At 41.7% G+C, this 15998-nt stretch overlaps 1 protein-coding gene across 1 annotated transcript in view; it reads right to left on the bottom strand.

Annotated features, from left to right (window-relative positions):
• LOC101672166 (protoheme IX farnesyltransferase, mitochondrial) overlaps window positions 1-15998 on the bottom strand; it is a 128761-nt gene that overhangs the window by 40680 nt on the left and 72083 nt on the right. The window lies entirely within an intron of this gene.

Below are 15998 nucleotides of genomic sequence, written 5' to 3'. Positions count from 1 at the left end.
TGCGGATCTCAGGTGGCTTCCTACCTTCCTACTTTCCTGACAGTCCTGCTTATCTCAGCCTAGCACCAGACAGCTTCTCTCCCAGGACCGCATCAGCTTAATCCCCCATAATACAACCCTTACATCACTCACAGTGGTTCTGACATTCGTTTTTTCTTAAATTTTTATTTGTTTATTTGACAGACAGAGATCACAAGGAGGCAGAGAGGCAGGCGGGGGTGGGGGGCGGAAAGCAGGCTCCCCGCTAAGCAGAGAGCCCCATGCGGGGCTGGATCCCAGGCCCCTGGGATCATGACCTGAGCTGAAGGCAGAGGCTTTAACCTACTGAGCCACCCAGGCGCCCCCCCCCTTTTTAAATTTTAATTCTCTTATCATCATATTTGCATTTTAATTTTTAAATTTATTTTTTATTAAAAAATTTTTAAAATCATGTTTAGTTTTATCACGTTTAGTTAGCCATAGCTGGTTTTTGATGTAGCGCTCAACGATTCATTACTTGCATAAGACACCCAGTGCTCATCACGACACGTGCCCTTCTTAGTACCCATCATCTGGTTGTCCTGTCTCCCCACTGCACTTCCTTCTGTAACCCTCAGTTTGTTTCCCAGAGTCCAGAGTCTCTCATGATTCGTCTCCCTCTCTGATTTCTTCCCATTCCGTTTTCCCTCCCTTCCCCCTGTGCTCTGATCAAATCGCAATACGGGCTTCTTCTCTGTTAATGTCAACTGGGTCACTATTTAAGAGTTTGACTTTTTAATATGTTCATCTTATCTGGAGTTCTGAGTGACAGGCTTCCTGAGACACATGCATTTATAATTCCTTTTTTTAAAAAAGATTTTTATTCATTTATTTATTTGTCAAAGACACGGAAAGAGAGCAAGCACAAGCAGGGGGAGCTGCAGACAGAGGGAGAAGCAGGCTTCCTGCTGAGCAAGGACCTGAATGTGGGACTTGATCCCATGACACTGGGATGGATCATGACCTGAGCTGAAAGCAGACTCCGACTGACTGAGCCACCCAGGCGTCTGCATTTATAACTCTTTTATTTTATAACTGCATTTATAACTCTTAATGTTAAAGAGAGCTATGCAAATATGCACAAGAAATTTATTCAATGAACCATCAGGGCAAAAGAATACATACGTCTATAGATTGTATTACTTTCATTTTCCCATGATTTATAAGTGTTAAAGAATTCTTTGCCCCTGAAAGTCTATATTCTTTATTGAACTCGTTCAAGTTACATGTAATTAGAATGTTCTGTCTGTTTAAATTCCCTCCCTAACCCCTCCATTCAAACACATTCTATAGGTATTTGAGATAATCTTTCCTTCATAACCTATTAATTTAATTTCACAGGAGTAATGAGGACTCCAATTACAAACCATGTTATTCAAACGCTGGTAAGGTGTTATCTAATGGAACACAGAAACTCTTACATAAATAACTATTTTGGCAGTTTTCAAGTCTTAGTTCAGGAACATCAGGAGTGATTTCATCTGGATGAAGAAAGGATACTCGCTTGTCGACGTTTCTGGTAGGTCTGCCATCCACAAATGGGAACTGAGGTCTAGAACCAGCACAAACGTGCAATCCAGTGCGAGCCTCTGTGCCAGAACATGGCAGGAGCGTCTGACTTCCATGAGGGCTTGCATTTAGCAGGACGGCAACTGCTGGGTAGAAAGACTGTGGGGACTATGTGAACCAAGACCGGTGGTTCCCTTCAATGAGCGCTCAACAATCCTTCCCAGCCCCAAAGGACTCATTACGCCACTTTATTCCATTTTTCATGCATTTTCTACAATGCCTTTCAGTTAGGTTTAGTGCTTTCATTTAGATATTTAAAGCATATTTCCAAAACATAACACATAGGATAGTTAGATGAGAAATTTAGAGGCTGTAGAATATACAGCGGGCTTAATTTACTCACATTTCGTTCCTGTGCTTTGTAAGTTTTTCATAACGTTCTTATCATTTCCGTTGGCTCCAACGACTTCTGAACAGTGAAGTGAAACTCTTGCAACTTGTGTTAAAACCAAATACAAATCCAGTATTGCCAACCCTTCCGATATACCATTCTGCTGTTCCCCTTTTCCATATGCCCTGACTACTTGGAATACTGACAGAAGTGATATACACTGTCGTGAACACAGTCTGGACAGCTGCTCAGGCCACACTGCTTCTCTCCGGGGCCAGGCTAATGTCTCACCTGCCTTTGGAAGGCTCGGATCACTGGGTCTCAAATGGCCCTATAACCCAGCATCCACACCTGGACGCAGCAGTTGGCTTACTGAGCGGGTATCTGATTGGAACTGGGCCGCTAAGAATCTTTCCTCGGATTTTGCAAACCAAAGCCAGGGAAAATATGTCCTCCCTTCCTTTCAGTTGTTTGTGGCCACGGACTAGGATAAAGGGAAGTGGAGAAGAGGCCCAACAGGGACTCCTGGGGTCAGGTTACATCTTGGCCCTTGGCAGTTTCCCGTCAACCCTGTATGGGACTGAACCTCTTGACTCCAATGGCCTAATACACGAAGACTGGAAAATATTTCAAACGTAGAACACTGTATTATGCAGAAGGGAGTAATACTTTGCTTTTTCCCTTAGCAAACAACTTACTTTCTATTTATGCTCATTTTCAAAACAAGGTTTTCAGTCTCCTTCCTCGTAAAACTCTAGTAGTCTTTTGGCACTCTTCTCTTTTTTCTCTTTCTTTCTTTTCTTTTCTTTTCTTTTTTTTTTTTTTAAAGATCTCATTTATTTATTTGACAGAGAGAGAGATCACTAGTAGCCAGAGAGGCAGGCAGAGAGAGAGGGGGAAGTAGGCTCCCTGCTGAGCAGAGAGCCTGATGTGGGGCTCGATCCCAGGACCCTGAGATCATGACCTGAGCCAAAGGCAGAGGCATAACCTGTTGAGCCACCCACGCACCCCTTGGACCTCTTTTCATTTTAAACTTCTTCCTTTGTACTCAGCTGCCCTACCTCACCATCTTCCCTCCAATTGTCATATGCTCCCTCTGGCTTCTTCCCCTCCAGAGAGCCTGTATTCTGTTTTACTCCCTCAGGCCCCTGGAGCTGCTAAAGGTAGACAGTCACCTCAAAGTGGCACAAAGGGAAATGGAACTTTCTCTCTTATAACAGGGCAGTACCTGCTTTTAGGAATGACTAGATTCGGTGTCAAATGTGCCACCATGATTCCGGCTCTTTCCATTTCTTGAATGTACCTGGCAAACATTACTGCTCACAGGCCACGAAGCAGCCAAAATGGCACCGGCAGCCTTAGACTCCCATGCTCCTGGCAACCCAGGCAGAAAGCTGATTTCCTGACAGCTCTACAAGTCAAGTCCAGAACCATCCTCATGGCTAGGTGCAGAGGAGACTATCCTATGAGCGGGAAGAGGTGTTGATGGAGAGACACCATGATGCTCTACTTCCCTCAAGCAGCAAATGTTATCTTCTCTATAGGAAAGAAAAATTGTGTTACCAGAAGAAAGTAGGAAGATGTCAGGCAGACGGAAGCAGTGAAATTATTTATGACTCACTGTAAAACTAACTACCCCAAATCACTTCATTTCATACGTCATACTTACGAAGTAACTTGCCAATGGCAGCAAAGAAATTCCCAGTTTAAGTGTCTGAAAGGCATTAATCAATACGGGAATAGTAATTTATATTAATCTGTGTCTCATAATCAATTCGGGAATGAATTTAACAGTTCTACTTAATACTATAGTAATTGGATCACTGTTTTTGCCTCATACTCATATGCTGAAGAGACAGGACACCATCCCACCAATGGAAAAATATTTATTTGATGCCTATTATGAGTTATTATACCACGCTTTCACATTAGTAATTATTATGACTCCAGAGAGATGATGCTCAGATGTAAAATGCACCTATTAACCTTCACAGATAATGCGTACTTAAGATCCTCCTGACTTTCACGAGTGAAAATGACACAGATACCAAGAGTAGATAGAAATATAACCTGTCTCACGTGATGAATCTCCCTATTCTAACTGTGGTTAGTTAAACCCTGTGCAAAACAAAACAAAACAAAACAAACAAAAAAACGTGTTCTAGAGATGTCTGGAAGTCAGGCTCAGAAAATACTGACTTTGATAACGAGGCACAACTTTTCCTTCCCCTATGCGGAATCACGACAGCAACACTCTTCTCAAGACTCAACAGAGAAACAAACAGGTGAACCTGGCCCGGCAGTTTGTTTCTCCATCCGTCTTGTCAAAGCTGTCAACAAGTGTTTGTCAATCCAATGTGGCTCACAGCTTCCCAGGTCCAAGATAATGTCTCAGTCAATCTCAGACCAAGTTAAAAGGGATGCTGGGGGAAAAAAAAAAAAAAACTGCACAGGGAGAGGCCCGTTATCCAGCAGGATTGCATAGGCCATGACTTGGGGCTTACCAATCAGCTAAGAACCCCAGTCAGCCAGTCCTCCGACCAATGTCCTACCACACCTAGAGTAAACAAGGTAAGCAAGCCTCCTTGTTCCCATGGATTCCTCCCCAAGGGGCCTCTGCAGCAACCCGTGTATACGTGCTGCGGTAATGCTCAGAAGTGGCTTTTCCCCCAGGTGGAGACAGGGCAGAGTGCTTCCCGCAGCATTCGACTCCGGCCATCTATCTCTTACGAAGCTGTATTCAAGGCTTCACTCTTAAAGGAGAGTAACAGAAAGGCCTAAAAGGTCACCCGGCACTTAGGAGAGACCCAAAGTACCACATCCTGTAAGCAACAAAACTCAGAAAGTCTCATCAATTTTGAGCAGCTTCAAAATCAGTACAGTAGGTCACCCCGTCCCCCGCCTGAGAGATCTCCATTCATAACACTGCTTTCTGGAAAAAGGTGGAAGGAACATACATCAAAATATTTACAAGATTTGTCTCTGGGTAGAAAGATAGGTGGTGATTTATTACCCTTTACCCCCTGTATTCTGCAGTTGTCTCTGAAGACCATGTGTTTCCTACTTCGGGAAAAAAGGATGATAAAACATTCTGCATAAATGATACAAATACAATATCTGGAGAGACCCTCTTTAGGTTAATCAAGAATTAACTCATCTAGCATTAAAACCCACACATACGGAGCCTCAGCCGATGAGAACTCCTCCTCCCCACTCAGCCCCCCAAAGAATCACAGGAGGACAAACCCTTGATCCTGAGCATTTCTCAAGTACACCCTCCCTCCCCTGCATAGGCTCAGAGCCTCTCCCTGAATTCCGGCACCCCACTTCTTGTCCCCCAGGTTACAACAGCCTCCTAACCACTTCCTGGTGCCAGTAGGGATCCCGGGTACTAATGTTTCACACAGTAGCCAAAGGGATCTTTCCTGGCAGGCGGGCAGCGGTGGGCCGGCCTTGCACTCCCTGCTCCGCCGTCTGAGCCATCTGTGCACCCGCTCGGGAGCCGCCAGCTCCTCACTCACCCCCGTCAGCACAGAGGGCATGCCTCAGGCTGCTGCTGCCACCACCCCCGGACTTGCTGCGTTGCCCCACAGTCGGCTTTTCCCCAAGTGGGTTCTGGGGGGGCCGGTGGTGTGCTGGGGGTCCTGCCCTCCCCACCGACCCCCGGTTTCACAGGGTGCTTCTGCACCCTGGCTGGCCTACACAACCTCTCCCACCACCTCGGCCTGCGCTCTCCCCAAGGAGGTTCCCCATTTGGCTGCTCTCAGGCATCCCCGGCTCCTCCCTCCATGCACGCCATCTAACAGGACACTGTCGTTTCCTGCTCTTACTCCTGCGGACACGGACTGGACACCCTCAGCCTCCTCTCCCTCCCAGGGCTAATCCCTCTGGCCAGGCAGGCGATCTGGGCCTTCCCACCTCTCAGGAAAGTGATCTATCAACTACCACTTCCCTCTCCAGCACATTCAGCTTGCAGCTTTTGCTTGGATTACCCCCATCTGTACCTAAACACGTGTGATCTCCGCCTAGCCCCACAACCTGACTTGAGCACAAGGTTAGCATCTGGTCTCTCCTGCCAGTATTCATGAAGTCTGTGGCCCCCATCTGAGCCAGCGTGATCAGTAGCAGGAGGTGTCCGGGGTGAGGTTGAGCAGCCTCCAAAACCTCCAAATAAGCTCCAAGGAATTTCTCTCTAACAGCTGCCGAGGACTATGATCCCATCTTTGCAAAAAACCATTTTTAAAATAGTTTACTCTGAAGGCCAATCGTGAAGAACAGATAAATGCAATAAAACCCACTACAGGCTATTGATATGAACAGACACTGAGACTGGAAAATTAAACACACACACACACACACACACACACACTTTTTAGAGCAGGGCTTAAGACATGAGAAAATCTCTTCTCGGCCAGTGCTATACTCCTTCCTGCTCTACTGTGGATACAAGGCTATCGTATTAATAGATCCTTGTGGATCCCTCCAGAACTGTAAAACAAAACAGGCGTGCTTACTGACAACATGAACGTGATAAAATAATATGACAGGAGTCTGACCTCGGAAACAGCTCCCTCAAATACCACAAAGAGTTTAAATGCTCCTCTTTACAAAAAAAAAAAAAAAAAAAAAAAAAAAAAAATTTAAAAAAAATAGTAGAAAGAAACGAGGACATGACCGTTTTTTAAAAGGCAAGAAATAAGTAAAATCATCTTTTCTAGTACTCTGAGGCAGGAGAATGGTAGGATACTCAGAGAAGGAAAGGTTATACCACACGCAATAAAACGGGCAAGTCTACAGAGGGTCAGCTGTGGCTCTAACGTACATCTGGTCATGACGGGCCAGGGCAAGGGGCTAGAGAAATCATTAAGCAATCTGAGAACTCCCCAACAAAGAAACTGTAAAATTCTGGACTATAAAGCAAAGGAAACACACTTAATCTCTGAGGAGTTGCAGAATGTATTTCAACTGGGTTATCCTTTTCCTCCTAAGGACACAGCCAGACACCAGAACCTGGGCTGATACAATATCTCCACTGTACGCATGTGGGCACGAAGCCAGCTTGCTCCGGCAACCCCTGGCACCTGTTGGTTTAATCATCGCAGAGCGGAGAGAAAGGGAAGGGGGGAGCAAAAGGGAGGCGGCTGGCGGCGGGTGCGGGGGTGGGGGGGTCATGGGGGAAGGAATGGGAAAAAAAAAATACACGTCCCATTCATTTTGCCTATCAGAGAATATACACCTTCGAAAAAACAGTTAACACATTCCTTCTGTAAAATTTCAGTAACATGTTGAAAGCTTAACACGTTTCTTCTAAGATTACAGTTTATTTTTGAACTTTGGAGACTGTGCGCCTGAAAAGGGAAAGGATTTGGTTTGCTAGGAGACACCGACTTTCTTAGCAAATGTTGTCTTGGCAAAGTGACCTGGACCTCTCCTTTTCATGACCCTCCCCGTTCCTTCCACCTCTGAGATTCTGTGATGGAAGAACATTTAAAATGGCTTTCAGCTTTAGCAGAATTTCTCCGCTACCCGCTTCCCCCACAATCCTAGAATATTCTCTTACCGATGCCCTACAGTGAATTTGAAATAACTTAGTGAAAATCGTCGGGTTTAAAGCAAGTGTAATACAAAATGTGCTTCTTTGTGAATTTCAGTTTAGAAAAAATCGTACGGTGAATTAAAGCAATGACTATTACATCAAAATAATGATAGATAAATAAATATGAGAAATAACACTGAGTGCATGAAAGGATAAACACAGCGCATAAAATACCCTGGACACTTGCACCGAGGGCTTGAGGAAGTGTTATACGGTGGTCACTAGCGACATACTTCGGACAGATCTTACAATGGTTCCTGTTCCTATGTTCCCACTGCTTTCCCTTCAACCTCATTTATGGGAAATGCTTTAATTCTGAGATTGGTACATTCAGAATGTACGTCCAAGCGCGGAGCCCGACCATCCACACGGCAGAGGAGGGTCTAGTGTCCCTCTGCTGAAAGCCATGAAGTGGCTGAAAATTCCTCTGGTAGGGCTAGACAATTGTCACACACAATGCATAGGACATTTGGGTAACAGCCCAGAACCCTCAGCAGTTTAAGTATGTGGCTTCTTTCCTGAAAAGCCAAACAAAAAAACCGTAATATGCCATAAGCGCGGTCACTCTGTTCTGAGAAGTGTTTATGTGCACACACCACGTTCCAAAATGATCTGAAAACAGCGAAGAAGTCAATCCACGTAAAAAATATTTCCAGTCCTCCTCCAATTGGGACCAAACTGGTAAAAATGTTTACTTTTCTAAGACATGTGGCTAAAAATTCCTACTTATGAGGAGTTGGTAAAAAAGAAAAGGTACAGTAGGGTTCAGAGATTTGCCTTGAGCGTTTCAAGGGCAACATTCTTCAAAAGTTTTACTTTAATGAGTTAAAAATGGCATAAAGAAAACTTAACTATTTCTAACTTTTCTGCCAAATATAAGCTGGATCCCAGAAAGCAGGCAACATTTCAAAATGCCTGTGAATTACAGTAACTGATTTGTGACTATGAGTTTATTAGTAAGATTATACAGCTAGGTAAAGTGGCATTTGGTCATCAAGTCCCAATATTTGAAGAATTACAACAGATGTAACAATGGTATATGGTGACAGACGGTAACTACAGTTATCGTGGTGAACATGGCTTAATACACAGAACTGTTGAATCACTAGGTTGTACTCTTGAAACTAATAACACCCTATGTCAACTATACTTCGACATAAAAAAATTAAGCATTTTTAAAAATGAAGAATTATGAGAGATTACATGCCTGTAAGGCTCCTGTCGGCATCAGAGTCTTCTGTCTCAGAGGCAATTCTTAGAATATTAGGAATACACACACACACACACACACACACACACTTTTCTATGTTTGCACAACTACTTGTGTAAAGTAGCAATCTAATTTTCTGACAAATACAGCTTAAAGGGAGAGTGTTAATGTCTTAAGGAAATACTTCTGAACAAGGTTTTAGTTTTAACTGACCACATTTCTTTGGAGTTTCTTTTTAAATTCACTAGTGGGAGGGCAGGTTTGCTAAGAGATGCCCGTCCTCCCTTTCTTACTCCTGGTTAAGGGGAGACACAGCAAGTGTGGGCCCCACACTAGCAGTGATGATGGTAAAATAACAAAGGATGAAAAGCTGACTCGGGACTGAATTTTAAACAATATCGCAAGTCATGTTTTACAGATAAAACATTTTAAAACTTAATTGAGGGCATTTCTAATGAGAGATGTCACTTTAGAACTGTCAAATGGCGCACAGTTCTCAATTTAATGCAATTTTATAGTAAAAAAAAAAAAAAAGAACACCACAAAATCTTTCAGATCATATATTGCTTCTCTTAAGGGAGGCAGAGAAATTCTCAATTCTATGTGCCAGGATAAAACGTTAAGTAACAACAACCATGATCACTCCCACAAAATCTATAGCAAATAAAGGTAAACAGACCCTTATAATTAAATCTGTAATGATACAACACAATGCCAGATAATAAATGTCTTTATAAGAAAACAGTCTGCAATGCCAAATTACCTAACCATTACCCTATTTAGCTTAGTCTACACAGATGCCAGTGACTTTCATTCCATATTAAGAATAGACTAAATGACCTGAACTTTCTTATAAAAGGTAGGCTTTCTAGGTATAATACTAATTAATAAGACAAACCACATTTTAGAGTTGGGATTTTGTCAACAGATCTTTAACAGGTAGATAAATTAGTACTATAACTTATTATCATGTTTGAAAATTCTAGATAATATCCATGTGTGTGAGTTTTTAAAAGAATATATGAGAGGGGCACCTAGGTGGCTCAGTGGGTTAAATCCTCTGTCTTTGGCTCAGGTCATGATTCCAGGGTCCTGGGATCGAACCCCACATGGGGCTCTCTGCTCAGCAGGGAGCCTGCTCCACACCCTGCGCCCTCTGCCTGCTTCTCTGCCTACTTGTGTCAAGTAAATAAATAAAATCTTAAAAATAAATAAATAAAAGAATACATGGGGAACAGCAATAAAGCAGAATCTAGTTTAAATCAATTATTTTTTTTCAAAATGCTAAGTTAAATATATTTGAGACATCATTGCCTTCACCATTTATCATAATGTGATGACTTAAAATTAATTCTATTAGAAGTTTTCTTTTAAAGAAAATACCACCGCAAGTGAAGGCCTTGGAAGCTGTGGGACCAAGAAACCAGATCTAATGCTGCAATTAAATGAAGAACAGGCTCGCTGAAGATTATTGGCCACATATATTACACATTTAATAATCTAAATTCTGTATGGTCTCATAACAGGTCAATGAGATTACTCTTAATATATAAGGCTTAAAATTAGAAATAAAAACATGAGCAGGAATAGGAAAACGAGAATATATTATTTCAATATCACTTGTAAATGAACAGGGAAAATGTTCTTTACCAAGGCAATGAGGAACTCTATATTTAATGATTAATGATTCACTCTAAATTTAATTATAAATTAATGGCTTAATTTATAGTTTACTATTTGTTTCAGAGTGGTAGGTCTATGGTTTTTTTTGTTCTCTTTCCAAAGTTTTCTTTTATTATAAGAAAAAAAGGAGAGAAATAAACACAAAGAATAAATCACACAAATACATGTGTCTATATTCTTTAAAAAAGGATTTGCATCGGGGCGCCTGGGTAGCTCAGTGGTTGAAAGCCTCTGCCTTCAGCTCCGGTCATGGTCCAAGGGTCCTGGGATTGAGCCCAGCATCCTGCTCTCTGCTCAGCAGGGAGCCTGCTTCCTCCTCTCTCTCTCTGCCTGCCTCCCTGCCTGTCAAATAAATAAAATCTTAAAAAAAAAAAAAAAAGGATTTGCACATGGTTTGGGGCAATTTTAAAGCAAAAATATTACATTATACTTCCCAAACCAAAATATTTCTTTTAGGTTTTCCAAAAACACATTAGAAATGTAAAATGTTCACCACAAATGCTTTGGAAGATGAGTGTGAGGGTGGAAGGTCCTTACAAAGATCCCAGGTCAAAGAGACTTCCAGAAGAAGCCCCTTTTATGAAAGGTCTCTTCACTTTTGGGAACACTTTTCCAGAAATGGTATTTCCCAGAGCCTGACTTGTTTATACGTAGCTGCAGCTTGCTAAGTCCGCGTTCCTCAGAATATTTGGTTTATGTTTATTATTACTGTAGCATGCTCTAGTCTGTTCAAGAATTTATAGACACTTAGATGCCCCCCCTCCAGCCCAGGCCCCGATCCAGTAAATGTTACAAGCTGAAACCATTTTTGGTACTAAGTAGTGGAGGCAACAAAGGGATCCTCCTTGGTTTAATAAGGCTTCAGTATGCACATCTGTAGCTTTTCCACTTTGAGTTGTGATGGTGGTGATGAAGGAAACATAAAAGTCTGCAATTATGACACAGTTTTTACTGCCAAGAAATCCCATTGGTTCATTTGGGCAAAAAAATCTAACTAGGGGCGCCTGGTTGCCTCAGTGGGTGAGAGCCTCTGCCTTCGACTCAGGTCATGATCTCAGGGTCCTGGGATCGAGCCCCACATCAGGCTCTCTGCTTGGGGGGAAGCCTGCTTCCTCCTCTCTCTCTCTCTCTCTGCCTGCCTCTCTGCCTACTTGTGATCTCTGCCTCTGTCAATCAATCAATTAATTAATTAATTAAAAAAAAATCTAACTAGGCTGTTTCATTTGAAACTTTCTTATGGAACTTCCACTGTAAAATTATAAAGCCTTTTATTTTGATCAGTTTTCTACTGGAAAAAACAGTACACGTTCACAGCTATGGATGTAGTGATGCAGGAAATAGATTGCATACAGGGTAACCAGCAAGTGTGTTACGAAAAAATAATTGGCAGATCCCAGTGAATATTGTGAGCATTCGTTAAAGTGTTCGCAAAATGCGTCTCATGATAACCATTTACAGCTTTATCAAAGCAGGTGAAAATCTATGGTTGTTTCATAATTGAATGAATATAACAGACAAGCAAAATACAGAGCATCAATGGGACATGTGTTTTTTATGCTGATAAGGCTACTGCAACGCACTGATTTGTTTCTTAACTCAGGAACCATGTACCACTAGTAGTTATTACGTGCTGAGGGTTGACTGTTCCCAAGCCTGTGCAAAGTGATCTGTGCGTTAACCACTACCTCGGGTAATTCTCACCGCGTTTCTGGTAGGTACATAGTGCTATGACCAGCATTTGAAAGATGAGGGAAAGTAAAGTAAGTAACCCAGTCGTAAGATTTGGGTTTGAACCCAGACATTGTGACTCCATAGTCCCTGTGTTTAATCTCTACCCCATGAACCATACAGCATTTCATGCTTGAGCAAGAGGCAAGAGTCAGCAAGAGGCAAGAGTCAGCAAGAGGCCGTAAGGCAGTGTGAAATCCAGACCCTGGCTTCAGCTCACAGCCTAGCTCAGGAGATAAGATACTTTCATATGAAATAATAAGAGGCATAATGATAGGATCCACAGAAATGCAGATAACATCTGCCAGTAATGAGTCTAGCGGAAGGACAGACTAGGATTCTTGACACTGGTACATCCAAAATTTGGCTCACCAGGCACCGGTGTACAAAGCAATTGAGAACTCGGGGCAAAACTCTATGTTTACTTATGTGGCTGGCACCCAAGACCTGTAGGGTTGAACTTCACAAATAATTCAAAGAACACCAGTCTTGCCAGGAAAACAGCAGTCAGCCTGAGGAGGATCACAGTGAGAACATGTTTTTAATGACTTTCTTCTTTACAGAAAGAACCACTGGTACGTGTACGGGCCATGCCATCACTTATAAATTATTAGACAGAATCCCAGCATCCAACAACACGGGCTTAGTCAATGTAAATTTTGCTTGATCCATGTAATGGCACAATCGATCGAATTTTAAAAAATTTTTCAAAGCAAATAGTTCATGACTTGGTATGAAGAGAAGAAGCCAGATTATGCCATCTCCTATATAGAATGCCGATTTGTGGGTGTGTACTGAAAAAAATTAGACAAGAACTATAAACCAACATAGTATTACTGAGTGATGTTATTTCCTCTGTAACAAAACTATTCCTCTGTCTCCTTTAATGATCATCTCTTTGAGAAATAGTTGAAAGAATTGGAAACAGTATTGAGATTGAGTTAATTTTAATGTAGAAGATTGCTAGGTTGTTAGAAATATGTTGAAATATATTGAATTGCCTCTGCTATTCAAGAACATTTTGGAATTAAAGAGCTCTGATAGAATTACAAAAATCCAGCCAACAAACCAACAAACAAAACAGAAAATGGGCAATTTGTTGAAGGACATGACAATTACTTTAGACTTACAAATTGCATTTAAAACTGAAAAAAAGCAATGATTTCCCAATTTGGAAGAGATTTCTCCTCCCAGAATGTTCTGACTCAAATCCTCCCTTTCTTCTGACACTCAATATAGTATAGTAGACTTTCCACTCCACCTTAATACTATTTATTTTTCCTCCCTTCATTATTTATCGTTTTGCCAGTGATGTGTTTTAGAAAGTTCTTATGGCCTCACATAAGCATCCTAACCGTGATGTTTTAATACTATCCAACCAATTTTCTGTATTAAAACATTAAATATGTAATAAATCGCACAGGGAGAATTATTTTCAATCTGTTCACCTCTGTTCAGTGTTTTATAAAGACGTGTAAGTATTTATTTATTATCTTTCACTTAGGATACATTACTTTCCAAAAGGAAAATCGTGGGGCGCCTGGGTGGCTCAGTCATTGGGCATCTGCCTTTAGCTTAAGTCATGATTCCAGGGTCCTGGGATGGCATCAGGTTTCCTGCTCAGAGGAGAGCCTGCTTTTCTTCCTCTCCCACTCCCCCTGCTTGTGTTTCCTTTCTCTGTCTCTCCCTCTGTCAAATAAATAAAATCTTAAACAAACAGAAGGAGAATTGCAGGGTGAAAAGGTACAAATATTTTCGGATCTACCACTCAAACCTATACTAGCTATATTACATATATACTGTTAAAAGCTAGTATTTTTTCATTTAACACTCATAAACTTCTTGTGTCATTAAATAGTATTTGGGAAGTGATTCTTAAGACATTGTATAGCATCCCAGTATCTGGAAAAAAACAGTTTTCTTTAAACGAGCCCATTTTTGTACGTTGAAATTCTGTCTAGTATATTTGTAACATAAAGCATTTGCATCCATTTTGATAGAAAAAAATTCTAGAAAATTCTAGAAATATAAATAAGTGTTGGGTTGAAGGGAATTTACATTTTAAGCATTTTGAACTATGCTTCCCGAATTTCCCTCCAGAAAGATGGCCCCAGTTTACACTCTGGCTGGCAGTGAGGAGGCCAGCTTTAGAACATCCTTCCAAACTGCAGGTATGACGATTTAAAAGAACGACCTAAAACCGTCTTTAGGCAGATAATGTCTTATGCCCTCATGCAGCCTCAGAAAGCCTTCTTACTCATTTTCTTTTTTTAAAAGATTATTTATTTATTTATTTGACAGAGAGAGTGAGAGACACAAGCAGGCAGAGCAGCAGAGGGAGAGGGAGAAGCAAGCTCCCCGCTGAGCAGGGAGCCTGATGCGGGGCTTCATCCCAGGACCCTGAGATCATGACCTGAGCCGAAGGCAGTTGCTTAACCAACTGAGCCACCCAGGTGCCCCAACCTTACTGATTTAAAAACAAAACCTGGGGTGTCTGGGTAGCTCAGTTGGTTAAGCGTCTGCCTTCAACTTGGGTCACAAACCCAGGTGTTCTCTCTCTCTGACACATAAACAAATAAAATCTTAAAAAACAAAACAAAACCCCGAAAACCAAATTCTTAGGACAACTGAAGTAAACATGAAGTTTGGGTGATTTCAAATGAAAAATATAAAGACACCGGTGAAAAGATTTGAACAGAGGATGTAGAGTACACCCTACAACTTCAGGTCACCAACCACCCTGAGGTGGGTAAAATGCTGACTGTTCAAGTGCGGCCAGTCAGCACATGCAAAGATCTGTATGAACAGACTGCAACTGCACACATCTCTCCATTTCCTTTCCCTATATACTCACATCCTAACGCTGTCAGTCAAATGGGAGCTCTTGTTCAGCTAACCTCATAAGATGATTAAGGAAAAAAAAACTAGCAGGAAAATGTAAGAGATTCACTATAAGCTGTGATGCGTCCGTATCAGGAGAACAGGTAAGTAGAGCATCTTTTCAACTGCGCTGTATGGCGAGGAATTTCCGAAAACACCAGTAGGGCACAGCGAAGCCAAATGGAGAGGGCTACTCAAACCAGACAGGAATGAAAGCAAATGAAGACTTTTTTTTGTCAATAGCAAGAAAAAAGTCCAAGACAAGTCTTCATAATTACCTAGCTTTTCCTGAGAAACCCTCTCTCAAACCCTGTTCTTCCAAAGTCAAGGGAGCAAGTCACACCTCACTCTTCTCTCCTCTCTGGGCAGTAAAATGGAACACGCATATGAATTTTCTAGACTCACGGAGCTATCTTCTGCTTTGAATAGCTACGTTTGTCAAATTAAAATCAGATTTTGAGGGAAATGTTTCTAAAACTTCTCCCCATTCTGAACTTTCAAAACAATGGACTGAGCATCACTTCGCCTGGTTTCCAGTGATGTAAGACGACCGCCGTTGCATGACACCACTCTAACTCCAAAGGTGTTTTTAAAAATAAATCCCTTTAAAGTTTTCTTTGTTTTGTCATATGCTACTGTTTCCTTCCTCTCTCCCTTCATCTCTAATCCTTACTCCTTGCTTTCAATTAATTCTGTCATTACTTCAAAATAAAATAGGCTTGAGGAAAACAAAACCAAAACCACCAGCTTGCTTGCGTAAATGCAATTCTACGAGGTGCATTTAGGGTGTCTCCATCCCTAGCTCCCTTCTTTACGGGACAGATACCTTCGCATCCCCCAAGTTCTTGGCCATAGGTTTGAAAAAAGATTTTAGCTGGAGGGCAGAGGTATTACTGAACTGCAAAACTGAAATCTACAAAGTGTAGTAAGTAAGAAGACTATGAAAGACAGTAATTCCATATTTGAACAGAAATCTAGAAAAT

The sequence above is a fragment of the Mustela putorius genome, unplaced genomic scaffold, assembly GCF_011764305.1.
Source record: "Mustela putorius furo isolate JIRA1106 unplaced genomic scaffold, ASM1176430v1.1 tig00000867_pilon_pilon_pilon, whole genome shotgun sequence".
In the NCBI taxonomy this organism is placed as follows: Eukaryota; Metazoa; Chordata; class Mammalia; order Carnivora; family Mustelidae; genus Mustela; species Mustela putorius.
Note: the sequence above shows the minus strand (reverse complement) of the source record. Positions and strands in the feature narration are given on the sequence as shown.